Source organism: Falco peregrinus, unplaced genomic scaffold (genome assembly GCF_023634155.1).
Source record: "Falco peregrinus isolate bFalPer1 unplaced genomic scaffold, bFalPer1.pri scaffold_22, whole genome shotgun sequence".
NCBI classification, from domain to species: domain Eukaryota; kingdom Metazoa; phylum Chordata; class Aves; order Falconiformes; family Falconidae; genus Falco; species Falco peregrinus.
The window spans coordinates 2,792,231-2,792,500 of record NW_026599592.1 but is presented as its reverse complement, the minus strand read 5'-3'; positions in this window follow the sequence as shown (position 1 = coordinate 2,792,500).

The window sequence follows — 270 nt, the reverse complement described above, 5'->3', positions numbered from 1 at the left end:
AACCTCAGCTGTGCATGGCATGTAGGTAACCCTAACCCTAACCCTAACCCTAACCTTAACCCTAATCCTAACCCTAAGAGGCCTAACCCTAAACGGAACTCTAAACCTCAGCTGTGCATGGCATGTAGGTAACCCTAACCCTAACCCTAACCCTAACCCTAACCCTAACCCTAACCCTAACCCTAACCCTAAGAGACCTAACCCTAAACGGAACTCTAAACCTCAGCTGTGCATGGCATGTACCTAAACCTAACCCTAACCCTAACTCTA